Genomic DNA, 26,691 nt, shown 5'->3' on the forward strand with positions numbered 1-26,691 from the left:
ATTCAGTTTTCCATCTAACTGAACTCATAGTTCAATGTAAGGATCTGTTTTGTTGCTTCAATCTGGAGAATTTTGCCAGATTTACATTCTTGATGACTAAGCTAAGCCAATTTGACTATTTCAGTGATTGGATTTTTTTAGTCCCAAAGAATCAGAATTAGTGAAAGTCGACTCATTTTCTTTTCACAACGGTACCATCAAGTAGAAGAACTAAGAATCAGTTGCTATTCTGCCACGGTTACAAAGATATGTTACCAAAAATATGCAAAAAGCTAGTCCCCCATTCTATAAACCAGGTGAAGTACACTGATGTTGCAGTGTTCCAACATTAGGTCTCAGCAAATGTTCAAGAGAGTTGGTAAAATCTAGATGTATTACTTTCATACTCTAGAGCAGTTCTCTGCCTAGAACCCAGGATTTTAGAAGGCCTTGAATATCCTAAAGCATATATTCATTAAGAATCAAATAGGCGGAGGTGGTCTCCTGGAATAAAAATTGGTGTGCCTAGAAGCATATTTTAAAGGTGGTTGCTCTTCAGAACATCTTTCATCATATGGTCTGATCATCTTTATAACACCATGGCAGCGATAGCATTCAAATGGATGATATCAAAGAGAATTCTCTGGAAGCATTTATTTCCAGTTCAAAACAGTGCTTTTTCTGGTGTTTGTCATAAATCCACATTTTCTTCTCTTCCAGATGCCTATAATTGCAAAGTAGAGCTTGCTTTGACATCTGATGGCAGGACGTTAGTATGGTGTCCTATTCTGTGGATATCCCATGTGAACATACACAACCTATTTCTCAACCAGATCCTGTGCACAGTAATGAAGAAACACATGATCAAGTGCTAAAAACCAGATTAGAAGAAAAAGATGAACACCTTGAGCAAGGACCCATGATAGAAAAATTTAGCAAAATGTTCTTTACTACTAAACATCGTTGGTATCCTCATGGACAGTATCATAGATGTTCGTAAGAATCTGAACCAAAAGACAGATGATATTGAGACTCCTGGGAGAATCAAAGAAAAATGTTATCTGGTGTCTCATTTGCCATTTGAGAAAATGCAATCTAGTGTATTCACTAATATCTTATTTGGTAATATAATAAAATGTCTTTTCATATATTAAAAAAAGAAAGAAATATGCCCCTCTATCACTTGGGATCTAGCACCCAGTGTTGGCATCCTACAGTTCTTAACATCACTCTATCTCCTATGCCTTTGAAATACAAGATTTTAGGTTACTCTACTTTCTATCCATGCCAGAGACAGAACTGTTTCAGAGTAAAAGAGAGTTTATTTTTTGAAGCATTTAATCCATTTGATTTTCTTTCAAAATATTAAATTTAAAATATGATATTTATGTGAATAGTTTTTAAATTTTAAAATTTATTAAATATAATTTATTGAATTTTAATTTTGTAACAATTCTGAATATAACTTAAATTATGAACATACCTAATTTTTCAACACTCAACATTTATTTTTAATAATTTTAGAAAATAGATTGGTTTTTAAATACATTTGTGCTTTGAGTGCAATTACATTTTTGATCAATAACATCAATAACATCCATACAACACAGATTATGTAACAATTTTGATGATGACAGCCTAATCAGTGACTTTGTTGAAATAAAATCAAGAAAAAATAATTATATGGAATAAACATGATTTAATAATTATGTCTTTATTCATTAATGATTTTAAACATCACTGTTCCATTAACAGAATACCAGACAATAATAATTAAATTTGATCTTCTTGGATATTTTACCAAACATGTCTTTTTTCTTTTTCTTTTTTGTGCTGGTGATCAAACCCAAGGACCCATGCTACCAGCATTCACTCTACCACATCCCTAACCTATTATGTCTTATGAAAACTATGGCAAAAAAAATTGTAGGAGAGCCTCCATTTTTACTTTCGCCCCAGAGCACCCAAATGCTTTGATTAAGAGGATAAGAATCCTAAGGTCAGGGACAAGGGCACCTTCAGAAGAAGGGTGTTATTGCTCAAGTATCAGGATTCCCAGTTTAGTCCAAAGTGGAGGTGTACACAGTTTTTAGTAAACACAAATATCCTGAACTTCACTCATTTCACACACAAATTCATTTTCACATATATTATTCTAATTAACAAAACTTTGATGCTGATTTAAAAAAAAAAGAAAGAAAGAATGCTTTCAGAGAGTAGGAATTTGTTACATCTTTCAAATGCTAACCAAATGCCTCTGGAGTGTGTATTCTTAATTAGAGTATTTTAACCATTAACTATCCCCAGGGTGCAAATTACAATTAAGGGTCACACTACGTATTACTGTTTAAGTAGGAGTATTTTAGAGTAAATTATAGCAAATCTAACAATCACCACGTATAAGGGCTTTATAAAGCAAGAGTTCTGTCATTAATTAGCAAGTCTTTAATGTGTCCCAGCGAGTCCTTGATTCAGACTTTGATCTAAAAGGTCAGAAGTCATTCAGTTCTATCCTGGCCTTTTCAAGGAAAAGGAAGCTTGACTAAATGGATGGTTAGCACTTATCTGTGTATTCATTGATTTATTCAACTAATACTTATTGAGTTTAATGTATACAAAACACTGTGATAGCTTTGTAGGTGAATGGATGTAATTATGACAGTCTTTATATTAAAAGTATTTTCATAGTCCAGTATAAAAAGGCACATACATTTCAATATGATGTAATAAGTGCTATAATAAAGATCACCAAGGAAGATTTCACCAAAGAGATGAGATCTGCATGCAACTGACCTTGAACGTTAAGGAGGAATTTAGGGTATAATGGGGAACCAGAAAGGCTCTCCAGGAGAGGCAACAGTGGTGGAAATATACAGAGGTGTGAAAGAATGTGACTTGTAAAATAACAGCAGTGAAGCAGTCAGGTGTGGCTCAGGCTAAGGTGTGAAGAGTGCTGGACCACGACTCGAATAGTAGGTAGTATTAGAACACTGAAGGTCTTTCATGCCATCTTAAAGGTTTAGACTTAGTTCTGGAAATTATGGAAAGCCACTGAATGACTTCAAAGAGAAGATAAGGTTTTCAGATTTGTGTTTTAGAAAGGTATCTGTAGGATTGTGGAGAAAAATGTCAGTTTGTTGAGTTTCACTCTGTGAAGTAAGCATAAGAGGTATTTTCACTCACATTTGATGTAAGAGGCACTAGATCTGGTAAATACCATTCCAAAATGGAGAAAAATCAACACATTGTCCAGAAAGGAATGTAGGTAGAAACCTCTGTGTAGTTCATCTTTGGCTTCAGTCTTCTTATCCTTGAAAATAATTATTAATCACTAAGTCTGGTTACACTGTTGATACCAGATTTTTGCATAATTGATTGGATCAGAATCTGAATCAGGTACTCTGAAGCTTCAATTTCAATGATTGGATGGTTGTGGGGATTGAATAAGAGCTGTAAAGCCCTTGTCATATATAAAAGCTAATCAAAAATCCTTTATTACTTGTATCCCTTCATACATCTGATTTTGTTTCAGCGAATAAGCCAGTGCTGAACACAAAGTCAGTATTCAACCAATATGTGCTCATTGGAAATTATGTACATTTTTAAAAATAGACTATTTTACATATACCTAGGTAGGAAACTAATTCTATAGTGAATTATCTTTATTTGCAAATCTTATTTTTTGCTGACTATTGTAAAAGCTAAAAGTTTAATTTTGCATAATTCTTCATACTTTCAAAGAATTTTTCAGCTATATTATTAGGGAAACTATGGGAAAATATATTCTTATCTCCAAGGAAGAAATGGGAAAAAACCTTTGCAGATACATTAAAGAATTCTTCCAAATGACACAGTACCAGTGTAATTTAACATACATTAAAGTGTCCCTGAAGCTGAACCCAAACTCAGACTTACTTTTTCCTTGCCCAATAATTTTTTCCATATGCCAAACTATTTTGGGTAAATAAAAATGTACCTACAGTGTACCTGAAGAAACAATTAATTTGACTAAAATAATATAAAGTATTAGACAATGAGCTGGGCCTGATGGCACAGGCCTGTAAACCCAGCAGCTCCAGAGGCTGAGGCAGGAGAATAAAAGTTCTGCAATTTAGTGAGGCCCTTAGCAATTTCGGAAGACCCTACATCAAAATAATAATAATAATAATAATAATAATAATAATAATAATGGACTGGGGATGTGACTCAGTGGTTAAGTGCTCCTGGGTTTAATTCTGTTCCGCCTCCTAAACTCCCCCTCACTCTCCTTACCCCCTCCCCAGAAAAGAATTAGGCTAATTCATTTTAGGCTGGGCACAGAGTAGGCACTGATGTTTGCATAATTATAAACAACATGTAACAGCATGCCTATTACAGTGCCTGGTTTACAGTAATCCGTATTTACAAAATAGTTATTGTTTAAATTCCTCTTTTCGATAAATATTTTAAAGGAGTCGCTTTCCCCTAATTAAACTTTAAGGATAAGGTTCATTATTTTAACAGTTTCTATTTGGGCCTAACACATCACATTGGAAAGCTGCCCTCTGCCTCACGTGATTTATCCCTTCCACTACCCAGATGCAAATTACACTTTGCTTGCTAAACTAAGGACTCAAAAGCCCCTGATGGCTTTTTGTAGCCCTTTCTGACACAGCCAGAGAATTCAATGCCCTTCCCAATAGAAACAACTAAGCGCCTTCTCCTAAGCTGGAGGTCCGCTACAGCGAAACCTCCCGTATAAAAGGCAAATAAGAAGGCAGCGTCCCCTTTAACTCCCGCCCATCACGCCGGCAGCATCCAATCACTTTTCTCTGTGGCGCGGCCGGGGCCTAGGACTGGCTCCGTGGAGGACCGGCGGGAGACCAGCGCCCATGGGCGAAGCACAGACATTTGTCTGTCACGTGCGGTCGCCGGGCCTCCTAGCCTAGCTGAGCGGGGGGCGGGGCGCGAGCTGCTGCGCCTGCGTGGTGGGCGTTCTCGGGGAGCCGCCGCCGCCGCCAGCACCAGCACCAGCACCACCACCACCAGCACCAGCACCAGCACCAGCACCACCACCACCACCACCACCACCACGGCGGCTGTGTTGGGGTGTAAAATTCGGAATTCCTGCGTCTGGTTAACAATGAAGCAGAGTTGGAACGTGCAGGCTTTCCTCAGCAAGCTGTGGACATTTGTGGAGGAAACCCACACCAACGAGTTCATCACCTAGAGCCAGGTATGGTCCGGGCACCGCGGCCTCCGAACCGCCTCCTCCCGCTCCCTCCCGCGGGGTTGTCCCTCGCGGCAAGAGGCTCGAGGCTCCCCGCCAGGCGCGCGGCGGCTGTGCGGCACCGCGCGCGGCCTTTGTGCGCAGCCTCTAGAGGACCCTCCGAACCGCCTCATCCCGCTCCCTCCCGCTCTCTCCCGCGGGGTTGGCCCTCGAGGCCTGAGGCTCCACGCTCCCTGCCAGGCGCGCGGCGGCTGTGCGGCACCGCGCGCGGCGTTTGCGCGCAGCCTCTAGAGGACCCTCCCAACCGCCTCCTCCCGCTCCCTCCCGAGGCGTTGTCCCTCGCGGCCTGAGGCTAGACGCTCCCTGCCAGGCGCGCAGCGGCTGTGCGGCACCGCAGGCGGCCTTTGCGCGCAGCCTCTAGAGGACCCCTGGTATTGTTCACGAGGGGAGCTGGGGCCCGGCCGCACCACTCGCCATGCGCCGCGGTGGGGGAGGGCGGCCCTTAACGGATTACAGGTGTGTACCACCGCGCCTGGCTTTTTGTTTCTTTTTACGAATAAACTTTTAAGTATCTTGTAATAGCACCGCTTCATCTTTACTTTAAAAATCTTCTTTTTAAATTAAGAGAGAATTTGACGTATTGGTTAATTTAGGGAGAATTAATAGTTTTACAACACATTTGTCCTCTTTATTTTAGTATTAAAGATTCTGTGTATGTATATACTTGTGTGTATTTTAGGTCCTGTATACTTTTAAAACTTTTTTTCGATTCTTAACATTGTTGTATTGTTACTGGTATATTTTTGTTCTGTTGCAGTTGCAGTTTGTTTTAAAGGTTTTGCATTTCACACGAAATACAAAAGTTTTAAAGGTTTGCATTTCATGTCTTGAATTCAGGTGGGATTGATTTCTGTGTGTGGTTTGAGGGATCTGGTTTCACTATTTCCTACATATTCAGTTGTCTAGCACCTTTATTGAAAAGCCCAGTAGTTGATTTCCAAATCATCGATGTTCCCACTTGTTTTTTTAATTGTAGCAAAATGTAAATGCCATAAAACTAACTGTTTTTGCCATTTTTAAGATACAGTTTGGTGGCATTAAATGCATTCACATTGTTAGGTAACATTTATTGCCTTCTACCTTCAGAATGTTTTTCTTCTTTCTACACTAAATTCCATGCCCACAAAATAGTAATGTCCAACTCTTTTTGCTGCTCCTAACCACCACCATTCCACTTTGTTTTTATGAAATTGACTTTTCTAGATATTTCATGTAAGTGGAATTGCATAGTATTTATACTTTTGTGACTATCTTATTTCATTTATCATAGTGTCTTTAAGGTTCATCCATGTTGCAGCATGTGTCATGACTAACTTTTTAAGACTGAATATTTCATTGTATATTCTACATTTTGTTTATCTATTCAACTGTTGGACATTTTGGTTGTTTTTACCTTTTGGCTATTATAAATAATGCTATTGTGAGCTTCAAAGTTTATGCTTCTTTTTCTTCTTTTAAGTACATATCTATAACAGGAATTGCTGGATATTATAGTGATTGTTTTAATTTTTTGAGGATCTACTATACTCTTTCCATAGTAGCCACACTTTTATATTCCATTGGCAATTCACACGAGTTCAAATTTCTCCACATCTTCATCAATACTTATTTTTTGTTTTTTGCTCATGACCATCTTAATGGCTACGAAGTAGTAGGTATCTCATAGTGGTTTTGATTTTATTTCTAATGATTAGTGATATTGAGTGCCTTTTCATGTGCTTATTGACTATATTTATAAATGTTCTTTGGAGAAAGGTCTACTACAGTCCTTTGTTTTGTTTTGTTTTAGTTAGGTTGTTTGATTTTTGTTGTTGAATTGTAGGAGTTTTGTATGTATTGTGGATATTTATTAGATCCTCCTCCCTCAGCCTTCCTACCCTCTGGGATTACAGGCTTGGGCCCCCTCACCTGGCCACTGTTAACTTTCAGTGTTAATGTAGTAAACATATAGCTTCGAGTTTTGCAGTTGATTTGTAATCAGTGCATCTTAGTATAGTGTCTACTACAGATACTGATAAAATGTGTTTCCTTTTAATTTATCTTATTTATTTTATTGTTATACAAGATAGCAGAAATGGTCTATTTTTCTTATTTAATGGAAATGCTAATGATATAATGCAGTATTTGGTGTCAGGTAGATATCAAAAAAGTTAATTGCAGTTTGGCACTTAATTGCAATTTGTTGTTGTTGTTGCCATTATCAGGAATAGAATTTTGATTTGAAGGTATCATGGAAGGACTGGTCGGTCAGGACAGGTTTGGGATTCATATATATGAGTGTGCCAGAGAACCTTAACTAATTGACCTTTTCTGGTTTTTCTTTAGAATGGCCAAAGTTTTCTGGTCTTGGATGAACAAAGATTTGCAAAAGAAATTCTTCCAAAATACTTCAAGCACAATAACATGGCAAGCTTTGTAAGGCAACTAAATATGTGTAAGTATGGACAGCAGTTTATTTGTTCTGCTAACCAATTACTGATTAAACCATTTTTTTTCTCATTAAGATAGATGATAAAGGAAAATTCCACACAAGCATTGTGACTTTTTGACTGTTGTCTAATTCCAGTGTGATTAAATTTTCAATTTTTTTCAGATGGTTTCCGTAAAGTAGTACATATTGACTCTGGAATAGTAAAGCAGGAAAGAGATGGTCCTGTTGAATTTCAGCATCCTTACTTCAAACAAGGCCAGGATGACTTTTTGGAGAACATTAAAAAGAAGGTGAGTTGTTGTTAACATTATTTAGCTAAGATTTTGACATGTATGATTGACCAATGAGCAATTTTAGATATTGTAATGCAGAATGTACAGAAAATACACAGGTGTTCTTTGTTAGAATGATCAGACCAATAAAATTTAATTAAATATTCTATCCTCCACCTTTCCCTGTGTTCATCTGTAGTGAGAGCTCATTCTTCATTTTCCTTTCATCAAGAAAATACAACATTCTGATTGAGGATGAAGAGTCATTATTATATTAGGAAGGTTCATTCCTGTGTTGACTGAAAAAAAGTCCTCACTGTAGGACTTTTTTTGTTGTTTACTGATATATATCCATTGTACAGAATAAGTACTTTGTACATGGTAGGCATTAATTATTACATTTTTGAATGAATATCTTTTGCTGAAATAAGATATTTTTACTAAATCCATAAAAGGGCTGTAAACCATGAAAGAAAATGACCTGCTATGTAGCCATTACTGTATAAATTTAATTAAAAGTGGAATGTGGTAATAAAAAGGCTTGAGAAAATTACAGGGAATTTGGCAGAAGGAAAAGAAAAAAAACCCTAAGATGTTACTGCTCATGGAAACTTAAAGAAATTTTTTTTTGTTTTGTTTTCTGATTATTTCTTGCGTTCTCTCTGGATGAGCTGTGAAGTGTATTCTTTTCCTAGAATTCCACCCCGGGCTTTTAGAACAAAATCTCCCTTTGAGTAGATCACAAAAAATTCTTATAATAGGGAAGCTTTGAATTATAATCATGGGTGTGCAGTGTATTTTTGATTTTCTAAATTTGCTTTTTGAAAGGTTTCGTCTTCAAAACCAGAAGAAAATAAAATTCGCCAGGAAGATTTAACAAAAATTATAAGTAGTGCTCAGAAGGTTCAAATAAAACAGGAAACAATTGAGTCCAGACTTTCAGAATTAAAAAGGTAAACCATTCTTCCAAATATAGTACTAATGTGTTGGGTGTTGGAGTTGTCTGGTGCATTGGTTCTTACTACTTTTGATTTGTAGTCATAGACTTAACTTTAATAACACGTTTTAATTGTGATGGTCAGGATCACGTATGAACCTAAGAACATCAATACAATTTGATAAACAAATATTACTGAAGAAACAATAAATCTTTAGTGTAGGAAATACATTTCTACTTAGGTGTTCACAAACAAAAGAGGGCACACACAAAAAATCTTATGTACTACTCATCCTCCCCCCCCCTCCTTTAAAATTTTTCCTTGAGTTCTATTAGGAAAAAGTAGGACACAAAAAGTAGGGAATAAAAGAACCCAAGAGATTTGCCCTACTTGATATTTGCTCTGCATAGGTGTGGGAGAATGTTATTTAAACCTTTTTCTCCAAAAAGATGCTTTGTTTTGTTTTATGACATTACTTGATAGGTTTTCCTAACTTACAAAAGTAATAAGTTTATATATATATATATATATATATATATATATATATATATATATGGAGAGGTATTTTACTACTCTTAGTAAGCAGCTGAGATTTTTCCCTTTAATAGTTTCCAAGGGCTTGAGAGTAGTTCCTTGAAGTATTCTTCACCCATTTCAGTTATATTCCTAACTATATTTTAATAGTAACCTTGGGCTTTGGTTCTTTTTTTGAATAAATATAAATTTCTCCATTTTGCATGTTTTATTTAATCACTGAGGATGTGTCTGTTTACTATACTTTGACCTAATTCTTTGAATCTCAGTATAGCTCTTAAGGAAATAGATCCCCAGATCATCCTTTAAGTGTTAGAGGCAATGATCTCCTCCTTTAGTAGGCAGATAATAGCATCTTTAAAGGTGCGTCTGAAAAAATATAGCAGTTATTCAGTAAGTAAGTATTAAAGAAAATCTCCTTTTCATATACCTCTGTATGTAAATCCACATTTCTTTTTGTAATAATTCAGACTGAGAAAAATAGCTTTTGTGGAGATTAACAAAAGTTGAAAATTATTTAATTGGTAGATTATCTTTTATATCTTCTCACCATTTTCACAGTGCAATTTCAATTAAGAAACAGCAAAGGAAAAGAATCTTAGTATTGGGCAAGTTATTGGTTTGACATTGTTGAATATTCTATCTTTTAAAAAAATAAAACAGTGGTTTGCATATGCTTGTTTGAGACAGTTATCAAGGTAGTTTGAGAGTCTCACTTTAGTTTGGCTTTAACAGTTATAGAATTATCTGTGTGACACTGGGCAGGTTCCCACAAATTCTCTGTACCTCAGTGTCCTAATCTTTCAAGACAATTATTCCTTACTTGGCTGATTTTAGAGAAATTTAAATGCTTAATTGAAACGTTGAGCATAGTGCCTGAAGCACATCAATTGTTCAGTAAATGTCACTTTTGTTTCCTAAGGTGATTCACAAATTCTAACCTCACTTAAGTGATGAACATTAAAAAAAGTAATGAACCACATTATCCAAAGGAGTAAATTGCTTTCTACCATATGGATATAGAAGTGTGTTTCAAGTTTTTTTTTTTTTTTGTATATTTTGCCATGAATAGCAGATAATACATTTAAGAAGGAATGATTCTGGAGTTGTGTTGAGATAGTTGTCATTCCTGTATTATTGAACCAGCTTTCTGGTCTCATAAAAATACATATCATAGTGAAAACAAACATAGTTAAGTTCTCTAGGTTTGTGTTTTTTAATTCTCTAGTATTCTTAATTAAGATACTGGGGTTTGGTTTTCTGACTAAATCTTTTTTATTTATTTCTTTATTTTTTAATTATAATAGTGAGAATGAGTCCCTTTGGAAGGAGGTGTCTGAATTAAGAGCAAAGCATGCACAGCAGCAACAAGTTATTCGAAAGGTAAGAAGCTCTTTTCCTTGTGACTATCATTTGCATTTGTTTAATGAATTATGTGTGTAACACAAAAAAAACCTCTGTTGAGTAGTTAGTAATTGATCTTAGTTTTTTATGTATTAAATACACAAAAGTAAAATTTTGAAGACAAACAAATTAAGCCAAGTGTTATATATCCTTTTTAACAACAGCAGAAACATTTCTCATAGCTAATGATGATTGTTCTATACTCTCATATAATATCTCAGTAGCTTTTACCTGGCATAACAATTTTGAGATACTTTATTCTTGGGAGCTTAATTAGTACACTAGCCAATTTCTTAGCACTTTTTATTATTATTATTATAAAACAGTCTTACTGTGTTATGTGGGAGATTTCCCCTTACTTTTTAATATAATAGGCATAGTTAATTTTTAAATAATTTGACCCAATTAGGAATTCAAAAGGGTTTTTCAGTGGATGCCATTAAATCATAAAATCTGCGCCCATGGGCGGAGCACAGAGATTTGTCTGTCACGTTCGGTCGCTGGGCCTCCTAGCCTAGCTGAGCACCCCGGCAGGGCTGGGTGGGGGGCAGGCTGCGCCTGCCCAGTGGGCGTTCTCAGGGAGTAGCTGCTGCCGCCGCCAAGGGCTGGGCCAGCACCACCACCACCGCCGCTGGGTTGGGGTGTAAAATTCGGAATTCCTGTGTCTGGTTAACCATGAAGCAGAGTTGGAACGTGCAGGCTTTCCTCAGCAAGCTGTGGACGTTTGTGGAGGAAACCCACACCAACGAGTTCATCACCTAGAGCCAGGTATGGTCGGGGCACCGCGGCCTCCGAACCGCCTCCTCCCGCTCCCTCTTGCTCCCTCTCGCGGGGTTGTCTCTCGCGGCCTGAGGCTCCAGGTGGGCGGCGGCTGTGCGGCACCGCGCAGCATTTGCGCAGCAGCCTCTAGAGGACCCTCCCAACCGCCTCCTCCCGCTCCCTCCCGCTGGGTTGTCCCTGGCGGCCTGAGGCTCCATGCTCCCTGCCAGGGCTGCGCTGTGCAGCACCCCACGCGGCCTTTGCGCGCAGCCTCTAGAGGACCCCTGGTATTGTTCACCAGGGGAGCTGGGGCACCACCAAAAATTGAAAAAAGAAAAAGAAAAAAATTTAAAAAGGAGCAGCCTGTGACATTCAGAAGCAGGTCTGGCTTTTATAGTTAGACATTAGGTATCAACCACATCATAAAACCCACTCTCAGCTGAGGCCACTCTTCGACTGTGCCAAAATGACCAAAAGAAAAGGGTGGGGGGAAGGCCACTTCATCATGTTGTCTAAGCACCCGCTGAAATGAAGTCACTCTGCCTTTCACAAAATACACAAGTATCCCCTTTCTCAGGCCAATGAATGACTATTGCTTCTTTACCAAAGACAACCCTGTTTTGGTTCTGGCCTCCTCTCCCTATGGATCAGATGTATTGAGACATGCAGTTGTAGAGTTACCCCTGTTTTCTGACAATATCCAATCTAGAGTGTAACCTACTTTCCTAGGCCCATCCCCCAAATCACCCAACCAAAGCCAGACCACATCATAGGTTCTTTTCCTCCCTTTTGGCTGAGATAACTCTTGATTCCCAGGGTGTATGTTTCCCTCACCCCAATGAATAATCGACCCAACTTGTTCAACTACAGGTGTGTCTGACCAACGAGGAAGCCACCATCGGGAGACTCATAAAAAAGAGTGTGTATGGGCTGGGGATGTGGCTCAAGCGGTAGCACGCTCGCCTGGCATGCGTGTGGCCCGGGTTCGATCCTCAGCACCACATACCAACAAAGATGTTGTGTCTGCGGAGAACTAAAAAAAAAAATAAATAAATAAAAAAGAGTGTGTATTAGGAAGAATCGCCTGGAAAAAAAACAAAATGTGTGGAAAGGGCCAGAGAAAGGGGCAGGATAATTATTTAGGAAACAATTATACTTATCTAGGAGAGAGGCGATGAGAGACTGTGGGAAGTCTGTGGTTATTGGAAGAAAGAGAGGGAAATCCCACGAACTATTTTGGGAGAACTGGTAGGAAATGACAAACTATCATGATGTTCTTCATGCAACCAGTGCATGCCAGGGCTGATAAGATAATAAGAGCTCATGTTCCAAAGAGGGAGGACAATAACTATACCACGTGGGCATGTCTTTGGAGAGACAGGCAACTAATGGGATGGGAGTGAACAAAATGCTGTGGTGGCAATGTGAGAAGGCTGGTCAGGGAAGGTCGCCCTGCCATGATGAGGGGCAAATTGAGACCCCAATGAGAAGCAAGAGCTGGCCAGTGAAGGGGGCACGGTTGTTATTTAGAAATAATTGTGCCTGGATATAGAGAGCGGCAGATAACACGCTAAACTCTGTGTAAAAGTCAAGGAGTAGCACAAAGGCTTGGTTGCAGAGCAGAGAGCCAGGGGAGAGCTTAACAGAGGGACATTGGTAAGGACATAGAGTCAGAAGCCACAGAGGCTTGGATGCCAAGAGAAGAATCTTACTAAGGAAAAGGAACCTGATCCTTCAGATTCATGCTGTTCATTGCAAAAGCCTCTTTCCTTGTCCTTCACTCCTTCTTTTCTTCTTTGTGTTGCCCTTCCCAAGTGCCCCTCTTGGATCTAAGAGGCCTTCTGAGCAGTGGTGTCCTGGTCCCAGGGCCATTGATGGGCCAACTTCCTAGCTTCTGACTCAGCCTTTGAAATTAATTTCCCTTGAGGTGATTTGCAAATAATCCTTACAAAAACAAAAACAAAAACAAAAACAATCAATGTGTGTGGAATGGCCCTGCCACTGGCTTGCCTTCATAATTACAGATGACCTCTAGAGAGGCCCAAGGTTTGGTTAAGAGTAACCATTTTATGTCTGAGACTACAAATTGCTTTTAAAAAATTCCAGATGTGCGCAGTGGCCCACACCTGTAATCCCAGCAGATCAGAAGACTGAGGCAGGAGGATAGGGAGTTCAAAGTCAGCCTCCGCAACTTAGAGAGGCCCTAAGCAACTCAGCAAGACCCTGTCTATAAATAAAACATAAAAATGTGTAGGGGATGTGGCTCAGTGGTTAAGCATCCCTGAGTTCAATCGCCAGTACTAAAAAAAAAAAAATTAAAAAAAAAATCACAGTGACTTTCCCATAGCTTTGCCACTTTTCCCACAATAGATGTTTTTTATTTGTCTGCATTGTTCTAGAATCTGAGTTATTCTTTTGGTGTTTTGTTTTTTCAGTTTGGTTTTCCCTCTTCAATATAGAGTGTTTGTTCCCATGTTTGAATCATTTTTTGATATTTATTTTTTAGTTTTCGGTGAACACAACATCTTTATTTTTTCTGTAGTGCTGAGGATCGAACTCAGTGCCCCGCGCATACCAGGCGAGCGCTCTACCGCTTCAGCCACATCCCCAGCCCTACATTGTCTTCCTTCTATTGCTTTTTCCCCTTAATTTGTTTTCCAAGTTTCACCTTTATTGCTGCTTATGCGCCCAACCACTTGTGAGACGATAATATCTGAGGTCGCTACTTTGCTTCACTGAAATGCGTCAGTTGTTGTTCCCAGGCACAAGATCTTCATTTGGCAATTCTCCACTCTCTCCCTTGGTGAGTAATGAAATCATCTTTTCAAAACCTATCTTTCTTTATACCTTTTGTGCTCCAAACCCTTTTTTCCTCTGCAATAACATTTGATATCTTGTGTATATGGTTAAAAAGCCCATGATTATGAATGCTGCTTGCAATATTGAGCTTCTTGATTTTTTTAATCTTTCCCTGATTAAACCCATATAATGATTAATTCTGCTTGTCTTTTGTAATTCCCTTATCTTTATTCTGGCTCCCTTAGATCTTGAAAAAAAAAAAAAAGGACAGAAACAAAACCCCCCTGTATTGTTCTATCTTTAATTGAATATATTTCGGGGGCCATGTTAGCTTTTTAAAATTATATTAAATGAGCTGCATTCTGAAAATTTCAGTACTACGTGATATAACTGTCACTTCAATTTATTCAGTTGTTAAACCTTTGAGATTAAGATTTTCATAGAATTTGGGAGCTGGGGATGACAGGTTAGTAGGACTTTCAATTACAGATCAGGACTTAGAGGTCCGTAGAAGTTAAACAATGTGTCCAAAATTAAGCAGCTCATTCATATGGCAGAGTCAGAAGTGGAAACTTGGTACCTGATTTCCTGTCTGCTGTTCTTGCTAGGACACAACTGCATCTCCTTTTAAGGTGTCATTTATATTCAAATGCTATCAGCAGGTCACCATTTTTACATCCTGTTCATTCTTTCTCTCTCCCTCTCTTCTGTATTTGTACTTGGAACACCCACAAAAGAAAAATCTTCCAATAAAATCTAGAAACAGGCTCCATCCTTCAATGTCCCTGGAGGTCCCTTGAGTTTTTACTGATGGAGTGGGCAGTAAAAGTCCCTTGGTTTTATTTTCAGTTCTTCTGCTGATTTGGTGTACAACTTTGGGGATATTTGCCTCTTGGGTCTTCCTAATGTGTTGGATTCCAGTTAGAGACAGACTCAGTGAAAGACCTTATCTAAGAAAATCAAAATGGGATGAGCAGCATCATTTAGGACATCTGATTTGAGGAAGTACAGTTATTTTTAATCCAGAAATTTGATTCTCACGCCTCTCTTGTTAGTTAGGAGTGCATTTCTAAACCTCTCAGAATAAGCCCTAAACCCAGGATTTAGGGCATTTTAGACCTTAAAAAAAAAAAAAAACTGTTTTGGTGAAATTGGAAAAGGAAGTCCTGATAAAAGAGGCCTACATTTTTAATGCAGCTTTTCTCTATGTGGTGGGACATGGCCATGGCCAGTGTCTGAGATCAAGTCCTGCTAAAGCCTCATGAATGATCCAAGGTCTTGGGAATTTGCTTGCCTCCAGGAAAACTGATTTGAGAGCTGTGGTCCTGAGCTGTCCTTAGTATGTCAGTAGAGGGAGACTGCTTCAATTCTCTAGAGAAAGTTTGAGTAGCCTTCCTGATCAGTGAAACACACTAAGTACCCCTTGGCTGCAAGTACCTGAAACCAATTTGATTCTGCTCAAACAAGAAAGAGAAATCTACTTTAAGTATATGGCCTGTGTCATATAACTCAGGGCAGACACAAGGCTAGGCCAAGAAGATGTAAACTAGGGCTTAGAAAAATCCCTAGGAGGGAACCCAAGAGGGATTCTCTCCAACTCTGGCTACTTTGCGGCAAGAATCAGAAAGAATAGGCTTCATGCCCACCAGCATATGAGTTCATGCAGAGGTCCTGTTTTGATTCCAAATTCCCTTGTGTGAATCAGGTACCCATCCACGAAGGCTTACAACAAAAGGAGGGGGAGGGCAGGTAAATGCACACAAGTTTGTTGTTGTTGTTGTTTTGGGGTTTTTTTATGACTCTATTCTCATCAAAGAATAAATGTGCATAAGGGCAAAGCTTTGAATTCAGACACACACACAAAACCCATACGCTCACATATTCTCATATGGTCTAAGCCACACTCCCTGTGGTTTTAAATGATTATGGCATACTTTGACTGTTTTAGGGTGATGCTCAATGGTAGGATTCTCAGGAAACTCATAAATAAAATTCACTGCTTCATGCAAGGGAAGAAGAAATAGGAGGAAAGCAGGAAGAAATTCTATCACTTAAATGAATGATTCCTTTAACTCAGTCAGAAAGCACAGGCTCTGGAATATCTGATATAAGCCTTTTAATATTTATTTTTTAGTTCTCGGCGGACACAACATCTTTGTTGGTATGTGGTGCTGAGGATCGAACCCGGGCCGCACGCATGCCAGGCGAGCGTGCTACCACTTGAGCCACATCCCCAGCCCTGATATAAGCCTTTTGAAGGGCCAAATGACCTGCTCAAACTATAATAATGATCATTTTCTAATTAGAAAATAATTAAAACAAGGAGACTTCCCACTGAACTCCAGGTTGAACATTCATTATGTTTCTTTCTAAATATATTTAGAAATGATTGTAAACGGATTTTTGTTTTAAATTCAAGGGACTAAAATACACAGAAAAAAGAGAATGGGGAAGGAGAGAAGTAAGCAAAGTTTGGAAGCTAGAAAGCAGAAGGCTTCATAGCCACACTCCTGGCTGATAGGGGAAGCTGAAGGCCAAGTGCCCCTGGTTGGCCAGAGGCAGGAGCAACCTAAGGACCCTTAAGAATGGAGATCAGTACGCCTCTCTGAAGGCAGGGGTGAGGGTAGTCAGGGGTGAGGGTAAGAGTAGGAGCAGGTCTCTACATATGGTGGCCTCATTCTTCTGGTCGTTGTGGCCAAAACCCAGCAATTCTTCATCCACCCTAAACCCGACTCACAGTCCAACATCAAACTCCATTGACTCAATTTCAAAACCATCTTCAAAGCTTGCCTATTTCTATCATCTCCATTATGAGCAACCTAGACCCAAACTGCCCTTACCTTTCACCTGGATCTGACCACTTCCTCTCATTTTCTGTCAATCAAGCTTTAGTTCCCACTTTCCTGCAGGACTTACCTCCACATTGTCAAGTATATTCATCATTCTCAGTCCTTACTTTATTTGCAACCCTCCCAACTTCTTGTTTTCAGAGTTCTGCAATCTTTTCCTTTCTTTCTTTCTTTCTTTCCTTCCTTCTTTCTTTCTCATCTCCTCCTCCTTCCTTTTCCTTTTCTTTTCTTTTCGGTACTGGGGATTGAACTCAGGGGTGCTTAACTACTGAGCCGCATCCCCAGATCTTTTAAAAATTTTATCTAGGGCTGGGGTTGTGGCTCAGTGGTAGAGCACTCGCCTCTCACGTGTGGGACCCTGGGTTTGATCCTCAGCACCACATAAAAATAAATATACAAAATAAAAATATTGTGCCCATGTATAACTAAAAATTTTTTAAGTATATATATATTTTAGAGAAAGAGTTTCACCGAGTTGTCCCATACCTAGCTAAGTTGCTAAGGTTGACTTTGAACTTCTGATCCTCCTGCCTAAGCCTCCTGAGCTCCTGAGATTACAGACAAGCACCACTGTGTCCAGCTTCGCCCCCTCCCCTTTTTTTCCCATTGACATTGCACCCTTCTAAGCTTCTTTTGCTGGTTTCCCATCATCTAGACAGCATCTAGGCATCAGAGTGCTCCAAGTCTTAGGCGTCAGTTGTCTTCTCCACTTAGTCTCTAATTGATTGTATCTAAACAGTTTTAAGCATCATGCATAAACTAAGAACTCTAAAATGTATATCCCAACCTGGATATCTCCCCAGACAGCTGTTTATTTAATATCTCCACTTGCATATCTCATGGATATCTCAAACTTAACCTGACTAAAGCAGAATTCCTGATTTCTACCCCCTTCCTAACATGCTCTTCCTTAATTATTCCCCACATGGCTGCTGCAGAGATTCCTTTTAAAAGTAAACCATATGCGACATTCACCCCTCTGTTAAAAACCCTTCGATGGCTCTATCATACTTGGCATAAAAGAGCCAGTGAATGATATGAAAGGCTTTCTGCCAGTCTGCACCCCCATCCAGTCATTCTGGTCCTTGTCATTCTTTTGCAGATTCATTGTCCTTAAATATCCAGGCATATTTCAAGCTTAGGGTCTTTGACCTCACAGTTTCCTGTGCTTGGATTGTACTTCTTTAAGTGAACTGCAAGGCACCTTCCCAACTTCAAGAGGCTCCCACTGGCTAAATCTGGGACAATTTGTAGACAATTTGTAAAAATCTATGAATCCATTAGGACTTTCAAGAAAATGAAGGAAGAATAAAGAGAGAAAGAAAAAGCTTATTTACTGCCATTGGAGGTTACTATTAGACAACCCTTTTCTATAGAAAATAGTAATTAAATAGAAAGCATTAAACACTTTCCCTGATTTCTAAGGAGGAATTATAATAAATACACCCCTGTGCATAAAGGAAAGTTCTTTAAAGAAGAACGCTAGCCAATAAATAGAAGGGATGATGGAGTGAGGAAAACTTCCTTTGCAACCCAATAAAATGGTTGACTGAGGCTGGGATCATCAATGGAGGCTGAAGATTAAAGAGAATATTGGCTTGGTAAAAAAATTTCCACCCCACAGCTTACACAGGGGGAAATGTAGTTTTACACCCAATAGATTTAGCTGCCACTACCCAGCCAAGTGATCCAACTTAGTTATCACTAGAGGCAGGAAAATCGGTATTTCTCAGTATGATGGAATTTGAAGTACACAGCAGTATCATGAAACATACATTCCTGCCAATGTGGAATAGGAAATGAGAGAGTGACAGTGTCAACCTGATTTCAAAATTTGAGAAGTGATACATTGCCCATAGGACACACATGCCCCATTTGCAATGATGGTGAAGAATGAAATTAAAATATTATTTTTGCTTTCAATTTACATGTTGTAATGTTTTTCAATTAGTTACCAAGTTGTTAGGTCAAAAATACTTGTTTGGCCCTCTCTACATAAAATGTTAGGTATTTCTTTTGGCCTAGGGGAAAGAAAAAAAAAACAGTAAGGATTCCATGAACAGAAAAAGCTTGGGAATCTCTGCCATACGGCCATCATTGTTTTAGAATTAAACATATAAGATGATATTCACCCTTTTGACCTAAAGTCATCAAAATGGTGCTCTGACTCACTTTCTCTTTCTCTGGTCTTTATTCCTGATGATTTTAACATGCACAGTAATGATCCTTTTCTACTGTGACCCTCCATTGTCTTAAACTTCTCCCTTTCAATGTCTCGTCCTCCATCCTATCACAGCCACGAATTCCCTCTGCATTCCTGTTATTTCCCTGTTCTCTAGTTCTTGGCTTCAAAAAAATCCTTTGAAATGGTCCCCCATTGACCACTGACACCATACACCACCCACCCTTGGTTTGTCCTCTTCTCTCCTCTGCTTAGGTTCCATGATCAATCATTATAATCTCTCCCTTGTCCATGTCCTCAACTTCCTTTCCCTTTTCTCATTTCATTATAGTTGCTTTGCAAACCCCTACCTTAGGCAGATCTACCTCCCTGGCTCTTCTGGGTTACACCTGAGCACCTGGACTACTACAAGACCCCCATATTGCTTCTCAAACCTACTCTCCCTGCAACAGCCAGAGTGACTTTTTCTTTTTTTAAGATATTTTTTTCAGTTATATTTGGACACAATACCTTTATTTTTATTTATTTATTTTTATGTGGTGTTGAGGATCGAACCCAGTGCCTCGAACATGCTAGGCAAGCGCTCTACCGCTGAGTCACAATCCCAGCTCAGCAGCTAGAGTGACTTTCTAAAGTTTCCTTACTTCTTAAACCCTCATTGGTTCCTTGCCCTTCGGAAAGTCAAAACACATGAATCCTCATGCTCTGACCCCAACTTACCTCTCCAACCTCCTTTATTAGCATGCACCCCTTCCCACAGCCCATGTCACACTGTGTGATTCCTGGAATGTACCCTGTCTGCCCTCCCTTTTCTGCTTTTCCCTAACTGAACTAGTCTGTCAGTCCTTACTGTGATCTCACTTTTCCAAGAGACCCCCGATATCTTCCCTACATGCTCCATAGACTACCCTTAGGTGGTAGCCCCGAACCTGTATTCCAGGTGATTCTATCTCATTTGTCTTCCTCACTATATTGGAAGTTTTTTGGGGACAGGAAATGTCCTCATATGGAATGTGCACCATAACTTGTTGTGAAATCGTGCTGAATTTTGCAAATGGTGTCATTTAAATACATACACCTTTGCCAGTCTGAAAGAATTCAGTCTTGGCAAACCAATTCTGGCTTCAACTTCCTAAGTGTCCATGGGCTTAAGGTCATTTTCCCTTGTTATTTCGTCTTTCAGCAAAATGTGCAGCATGCCTTGCCACAATCAGCATTATGACTTGAGTTACAGTGACCACATCACCCTAGGGACTGGAGTTCAGACTTTTTTTTTTTAAAATAGTTTTATACTCATTCTGTTTTGATATTTTAGACACTAGGTGTGGATGTTTCCAAGAAAGTTAACTGCTAGATACTGATATGAAAGAATAGCAGCAGTCAAGTCCTTATCCAGGGCTGTCCCATTAGGATCACTAGTCTGGACTTCCATAGGCCCCTTGAGATGTCAGTAATGAATTTTAATCAAGTTCAGAAAAGAGGGAAAAGGTGAAGTTCCCTAAAGCACTCCCCTAAATGGAGGTCCAGGTTGACCATCTCATTTCCTTTCTTCAAAATTTGGTTTTCTTGCCTTATATGGGAAAGATAGTTCTGAGAATAAACAGAAACAGATAAATGAATGGAGTGACTAGTCAATGTTGAAATAAAAGGTTCTTCAGACATCGTGAAATGGCATAAGACAGAATATTCTGGAGCAGACAAAAATAGAACCTCACAAAATTGTTCATACCAAGGATTTTAGTGTTTGTATACATCCTATTTCTGTACTCTTCATCTTTTTTAATATTTATTTTTTAGACATAGGTGGACACAATATCTTTATTTTATATTTAAGTGGTGCTGAGGATCCAACCCAGTGCCTCACACATGCTAGGCAAGCTCTACCTCTGAGCCACAACCCCAGCCCTTTATTTTTTAATCTAGAGAGCAAGGTGGTTTCTTTCCTCCTTACTAGTAAAACTTGCATACTAATTTGCCCTGAAGTGCAGTTTATACCCTTTTATATTCTACAGAGGTACTACTAGGGTGAGTTAGTTCAACATTTATTTCTTGCTTGAGAAAATTCAGAGAAAAAAATCTTTGACACAAATAATAATAGAAAACAAAATTGAAATTGAAATAATAATGATGCAGTTCCTATAGAGTTCACAGGTTATTTTTCAACTTCAAAATCAAGTCTTGCTATTTATTACTGATGAAAATAATGCCATGTAGAGAGAGAGATTTTTAAGCCTCATAAGGAAGAAGGTGTTGTCACTGTTTTTCTGTGGCATCTCAGCACATGAGCCTACTAAAAAGACACCATTTGTTTTAAATTGTGGTGTCTCAGTAAAGCATACAATCTGTATTTGCTTGGTTAGGAAGAGAGTACCGAAGTTGAAAGTTTATAGAATGGCAAGGAAAAAAAAAAAAGGGAAAAATTAATAAACCATATTTGATTATGGTCTTTCTTACCAGTAATCAAGTCCCAGGCTTGCAAATTAGTTTAAAAAAGTATAGAGTGTTTCCAAAGTACTCGCAAACTCGTTTTCAAGTATTTTAGGTGAAGAAATGAGGGGGAAAAGTATTAAGCCTTTGGAAGGAATGTTGACTTCATTTTTTGGGCTTTAAGACAGTAAAGACTATTGTAACAATGTAGCGTCTCCCGCTGAACCGACACTGCAGCAAGGTGGGATGGTGGGGGAGAATGGTGCTTGTAGGACGCTTGTTTTCTGCTGGAAGGCCCTTAGTTAAAATTGTATTTAAGCATACATGACCTAGGATATTAATTATTTTTCAACTTTTAATGGAAAATTGCCCATGTAATCAATCCAGGTGCTGCATGTGAGAAGGGATACCTGATGGAGGCTTACACATACTCAAGTGCAATGCAAGACCGCATTGAAAAGACGGGAATGGTCACTGGCCTTCCTGGAGCTGGCTGGATCCCTCAACCCCAGTGGCGCAATGTGCATTCTCCTGGACCCACTAGGTTCAGGCTCCCTGACAAGGGAAAGTGTCAGTTCATATGTGGCCCTTTCTCCACTAGATGTCACTGCAAATCAATCGCTAGTGTTGGACCCTCTTCAGACAGTACCAGGGTTTCAAGCGCGGTCAGTTCTGCACTTGTGTCCTCCGCGACAGGGGAGCCCAGAGCCGGCGGGGCGGCGTGGCGCGGAGCGTCCCTGCAGCGGGAGCAACACACCGGCCCAGGCTCCGGGACCGAGAGGGCGGCGCACCGGCAGCGGGGTGATGCCGAGCCTGGCCAGCTCCGTGCACCCCCGCCCCCGCGCGCGAGACGGTCACGTGCAGCCGAGGCGCTGCCCCCCGCGGGCGGTGGCGAGAGAGGAGGGCGGGGCCGCAGCACTGCGCCGCGCCCGTCGCGCAGGGTCGTTTTGGGCCGGGCGCGCGCCAAGCGCGAGTGAGTGTGAGCCTCGCGCGCGAGCCGGGCGCCGCAGCCGGGGTGGGCGGGGGCGGAGCCGCCGCGGCGCGCGCGAGGCCGGCCGCCGCGACTGTGGGGGAGCCTGGACCGCGGCGCGTTGGAGCAACTGCCTTTCCCCGCGCTCCTCCCCGGCCCGGTGAGGGCACTCTGCAGCGGCGGCGGCGCTGGAGCCCGCGAGGCCGGAGCGGGCAGCCGGGCTCGGGCATGGTGGTCTGGGGCAACGCGGAAGCTGAGCGACCCCGGGCCGGTGGCGGGGTGGGGGAGGGGTGGCGCCGGACACGCGTCCTCCTGAGACGCCGCAGACCCGCGCGGCGGCGGCCGGCCTGAGGTGCGGGTGGCGGCGGGCGCGCCGGCTCGGGCGGCACGGGCCGTGCTCTCGCGGCCTGGGCTGCCCGCAGCGCCCGCCCCTCGGCCGGCGGCCGCCGGGTTATGTAACGCGTGACCTCCCCTTCCCCCGCCGCCATGGCGCGCCGGTCCCGCCGCCGCCGCCGCCGCCGCCGCTCGCGGCCGCCCCGACCCCAGCCCGCGGCCCTTCCCTCCGCGACCCGCCGCAGACGCCGCCCGCCGCCCCGCGCCGCAAACTCCTTCCTCCTGCGCCGGCGCCTCGGCCGGCCATTGAGTCCCGCGCCATTCATTCGTGCGGGCGTTCGGGCGTACGCTCCCCGAGCGCTGGCAGAATGTCGGCGGGCGCCGCGCTTCTCCGCCTGGCCTCCAGTCACTGCCTGTCCCCCACGCCCGGGCCCCGCAGTCCCTGTCGGAGTATCCACAGGCAGTTTTTATCACTCGCGTTTCCATGATACTTATCTGGCCCTTAATGTACAGCGCACCTTTCCCCAACTGTCCTTACAAGTGTCCCTTTCACACTTGCACACACTGTTGAAATGACTCAGCCCCGGTGTGGACGGAAAGTGGCATTTCTGTGTGTTTCACTGCTCTTCCTATGTATTCCCAGTTGGAAAAGCAGGAACCTTAACATAGCCTAGCTCCTTCATTGAGCCCCCTTGTTTAATTAAAAAGTGACAGATGATCTAGGTCCAACTCTGTCTTCATCCTCTCAGGTCATGTACTGGTAGAAATGGTACGTGGGTGACAAGAAATCGTGTAGACTGGCATGCCATAAAAAGCGCTTCTAACTGTTAGCACTTTATGTAACAAGTCTTCATTCTGTGTATCTGCCTAGCCTCTCTGGCTCCTCTAATCTCCAAGAATAAGCCATTATTTGCTCCTTAAGTTGAGTAATACATATCATGGCCTTGGTTCTTGCTATGGAGTGCCCAGTAACTCATTTTTTGGTTTTTACAATCTACCTGCTTTCCAAACGTAGATTTGTGGTTTCTTATAGGCTTGGCTTTGCCTTTGCAAATTCTGCTAGCATAATGTTACCTCATGTCTTAGACTTCTATGCTGGACACTTGGAAACTCACTTAAAGTCTCTCTTTCAAAGATCCAGTCTAAAGGTTATCTTCCCTTCGGTGGTTAGGCTATTTGCCATTTTTCATGTGTTGTGATAATTATCTTTTATCCCTATCCTGTTACAGGTCCTTTAAGGTCAGACTGTACCAAACTCATAAAACTTTACCCTAATTTTATAGTAAACAGTACCTGTTAAGATTTTTTTAAGAGATGGAAATTGCTCTTTTAGTATTAATTTCCATTAATATTAAAATACTATGCTGTTTCAAGCATAAAATACATTTTTTTTTCAAAAAATGTAAAATCACTCCATTTCCCCCATCCCCAACTCACAACTCAAATTCTACATAAGAGAATTAAAGAAATCCTATCCTCATCAGAAATGATTAGTCATTGTTAATGAGAAATTATAAAAGCTACATATTTATACTTGATAGTCTGGTCTTTCTTTGATAGCTTCTGTGGTGGAAAGATAAGAACTTAGGAGTGAGATTTGGGTTTGAATTCTGTTATGACCTTAGGCAAGTTAAGTTAGTAATATCATTGATTTTTTTTTTTCCTCATTCATAGAATGAAGACATCATTTTCCACCATGGGTAGCTGAGGATTAAATGGTGAGACCTGGATATATTGGTTACTCAATAAGTACTCCTTTGGTATATATCCCTTCACTATCTAGAATGAGCCTGAATGTGCTAGAGAGAAAGCATGAGAGGAAAACTAATCAAAGGAGATATTAGGTACCTTTTATCTCCAAATAAAAGGAGCTCTAGATTAAGAAACATTACAATTATTTCTGCTTCTCCACATATGGGTATCTGTGGCATAGTATAAATCACAGGGTAGAGTAAGCCGAGCTTTTAATTTTTCCCCTTTCTCTGAACTGTTAACATGGATATTAATTTTCCCCCAAATGCAATTTGAGAAAGGGGGTGTGAGAGGGATATTACTGTCTTTTTTTTTTTTTTTAAGAGACAATGCAGTTGCAGCAGTTGCAGTCTCCTTTAGTATCATCTACTTGTAGACCATGCATGACTTCTAGTCTTAAGTTCTGTTATCTTTTGCTTGAATTGTTTGAATAGTGTCTTCACTGGTGTCCCTATTTCTCTTGCTTCCTGACTAGTCCCTACATAACAATCAGAGTGATGTATTTTTATTTATTTTTTGATACAGGGGAATGAACCCAGGGGTGCTTTACTACTGAGCTACATTCCCAGCCCTTGATATTTTTTTTATTTAATTTTTAATTTTTTAATTTTTTTTTTAAGTTTTCAGTGGATACAACATCTTTATTTTATTTGTATGTGGTGCTGAGGATTGAACTCAGCACCCTATGCATGCCAGGCGAGCGCACTACTGCTTGAGCCACATCCCCAGCCCCAGCCCTTGATATTTTTATTTTGAGATAGTCTTGCTGAGTTGCTTAAGACCTTGCTAAGTTGCTAAGGCTGGCCTCAAACTTGTATTTTTCCTGCCTTAGTGTCCACAGTTGCTGGGATTACAGGTGTGTGCTACCATGCCTCGTTAGAGTGATTTTTTAAAAAACAAATAAGATTGTCATTTTCTTGCTCAAAATCCTACAAAAGCTTCCTGTTGCATATAGAATTGAATTCAAGACCCTTACCCCAGTCTTTCAAGGCATTGCCTGACTTGGCAACTGCCAACTTCTAATTTATGTCTTGCTCTAGGACTATTCATTACCCTGCTTCACTGGGTACTTAAACTGTTCATGCTTTATAATGTTATCCTTGCTGTTTTTTTAGCTGTATTACCCCTTCCTCTAAATGGTCGTTGCTCTTATCTTCTGTTTGATGCAAAAAATTCATCACTTGGAAGGCCTTCCCATGATCTCTGGCTTCTTCCTCTGTCCCTTGATTTTATGGTATTTCTCCTTAGCATGTAATACTAGGTGAAGATACATTGTTCACTTATTTATTGATTCTCCCATTAGACTTGTTTGTTCCCCCTTCCCAACTAGAGGGTAGAGATCTTTTCTGTTGCATCATTCCTTAGAATTGTGCTGGTTTATATTAGATCCTTAGTCAAACTTGTTAAAGGAATGCATGGTATAGTTGATTTGAACATTGGTTCTGGAATCAACCTGGGTCAAAATCCTGGCTTCTACCCTTTACTGATTGTGCAGCTGTGGGCAGGCTTTGGGTGCCTTTGTATGCTCATCTATCTGTAAGATGACTATAAAGGATTACAGTGAGTAATAATTTGAATTAATACATGTAAGGTGTTTCTGTGAGAGTTATTTTATACTTTTTAAAAAATTACTTGGGGACTGGTGTGGGGAGCCATTCTGACACGTGATTGGGTGACTCCCGTTAAGGGCCTGAGGCACTCTGGCTGTGTCGGAGTTATCCCGACCCTTTCCTGATGAGAGAGCCCATCCGTGTGGGGGTGTGCGTAACCACTGACCCTGGAGACCCAATCAC

General features: G+C 40.6%; 2 pseudogenes across 2 annotated transcripts in view; both read left to right on the forward strand.

Moving 5' to 3' along the window:
- Nucleotides 1–578: 578 nt before the first annotated feature.
- On the forward strand, nt 579–4,720 carry LOC308641769 (large ribosomal subunit protein mL42-like; annotated as a pseudogene). Its single transcript has 2 exons — nt 579–1,101; nt 4,662–4,720. The product of its transcript is annotated as a large ribosomal subunit protein mL42-like (transcript).
- Nucleotides 4,721–5,021: 301 nt separating this feature from the next.
- The window catches only part of LOC308642964 (heat shock factor protein 2-like), a 95,970-nt pseudogene continuing 74,300 nt past the window's right edge, over nt 5,022–26,691 (forward strand). Inside the window, exons 1-5 of the transcript XR_014024395.1 lie at nt 5,022–5,194; nt 7,574–7,682; nt 7,842–7,969; nt 8,780–8,904; nt 10,731–10,806. The product of XR_014024395.1 is annotated as a heat shock factor protein 2-like (transcript). The remainder of the gene's footprint in view (nt 5,195–7,573; nt 7,683–7,841; nt 7,970–8,779; nt 8,905–10,730; nt 10,807–26,691) is intronic.

The sequence above is a fragment of the Spermophilus citellus genome, assembly GCF_964194105.1.
Source record: "Spermophilus citellus genome assembly, chromosome: 2".
NCBI lineage: Eukaryota > Metazoa > Chordata > Mammalia > Rodentia > Sciuridae > Spermophilus > Spermophilus citellus.